The sequence below is a fragment of the Cherax quadricarinatus genome, chromosome 15 (genome assembly GCF_038502225.1).
Source record: "Cherax quadricarinatus isolate ZL_2023a chromosome 15, ASM3850222v1, whole genome shotgun sequence".
Classification (NCBI taxonomy): domain Eukaryota; kingdom Metazoa; phylum Arthropoda; class Malacostraca; order Decapoda; family Parastacidae; genus Cherax; species Cherax quadricarinatus.
Window position 1 is genome coordinate 2,986,455 of NC_091306.1, and position 1,900 is coordinate 2,988,354.

A 1,900-nucleotide genomic window follows, 5' to 3' on the forward strand; every position below is an offset into this window, starting at 1 on the left:
CAATTTATAACTCTACCATACACTTTACCAGGTACACTCCAACAGACTTATCCCCTATAGTTTTTGCACTCTCTCTCCCCTGCCTTTTTATACAAAAGGAAGCACTATGCATACTCTGCCAAGTACCCTAGGTTACCTACTACTTCCATACATTTTATTAAATATGTATAATATATACCATATATATATAATATAATACATATATATATATACTCTATATATATATATATATATATTATAATATATATATATATATATTATAATTATATATATATATATATATATTATAACAATATATATATATATATATATTATAATATATATATATATATTATTAATAATATATATATATATATCTATTATATATTATTAATAATATATATTATTATATATATATATATATATATATATATATAATATTATATATATATAATATTATTATATATATATATTATAATATATTATAATATATATATATATATTATAATATATATATATATATATATATATATTAATAATATATATATACATATATATATACTCCATATATATTATAATTATAATATATCATATATATATATATATATATATATTATAATATATATATTATAATATATATATATTATAATATATATTATAATATATATATATATATATATAATATATAACATAATATATATATATATATATATATATATATATATATATATATATATATATATATATATATATATATCACATTCATCACAACAATAAAAATGGCATATTAAAAATAATTCCCTAATAAAAACACAAAAAGATTCATAACAAGACATTAAGCAATTGAAGTACAATTGACAAAACCAATATGCTAATTACAAAATTATCAGATTGCACATACGTTGAAGTTACGTATTAGGCAGACGGGAAATTAAACCATTAGCTAAACAAATTGTAGATATTTAGTAAAACAGTTTTAACATGAAAGATAGGGTAGAAAAGATATATGTTAGAAGTAAAGATCATAGGTTAAGAAAAGATTTACACGCACCAGAGGAATGGTCTTCCTGACATCTCTGATAACTAAGAAATCTAATAAATATTAAAAGAAAAAAATAGACTTAGTTAGGTTCAAAATAGGCTGGAGTGAAGTTGAGAATAAAGCTGCCATAGTCACACGGGTCATAATTAACCTCGTTTACACCTTAAATTTTCGTTATTCCTACAATTTACTCTAATCATACTAATATACAGTATCATTTAAACTGTGATAATAAGGCCAGTTATAAGGCATACAGAGTTTATAGCCCTTTCTAGGGTAGTATGATTATTATTATAATAAAGAAGAAGCGCTAAACCACAAGGGCTATACAGCTAGGGTAGAATGAGAAATGCCGGCTGGCAGCCGTCTCCCCCAGGAACTATAACACAAAGACTGCAGTTTATTAATACTGAACTTCTCTGCTTGTACTCCTTAACACAGGGTATGAACTCACTTGTTAGTGGTAGATAGGTGTACATGAATAGTTAAAGAAAAAAAACTGCCTTAGCCGACAAAATAGACGGAAGTGGAGGCTAATTTATAAAATTCTCCCCGTGTGTTCCTCCTTGTTTGAGCAGAACTCCCGCTCGTGTATTCAAGCTCTTCACAACACTCCTACAACAGGAGGTCAACTCTCCTCTACAAACCTTATTTCTACTCGGACTAATTCTTACACTAAATACTAATATTAGAAAAAAAGAATCAGATTAAAATGAATGAACTTTATACAGTATATTACAGATAAATAAGAATTCTTGTGAAAAAATATTGGAACCACCAACAATAGAACAACATGTGAAGATCACACTTCAAATAGATTTCTTTAGTTAATTTACAGTTATTAAAGTAATAATATTTACAAATCAACTACAAATGACT

At 23.9% G+C, this 1,900-nt stretch overlaps 1 long non-coding RNA gene across 4 annotated transcripts in view; it reads right to left on the reverse strand.

Moving 5' to 3' along the window:
* Window positions 1-1,610, reverse strand: part of LOC138852714 (uncharacterized) — a 220,039-nt gene extending 218,429 nt beyond the window's left edge. For all 4 annotated transcript variants that reach the window (XR_011392024.1, XR_011392025.1, XR_011392026.1 and 1 more), the window contains exon 1: window positions 1,476-1,610. This is a non-coding gene — a long non-coding RNA (uncharacterized lncRNA). The remainder of the gene's footprint in view (window positions 1-1,475) is intronic.
* Between the last annotated feature and the right edge of the window lie 290 nt (window positions 1,611-1,900).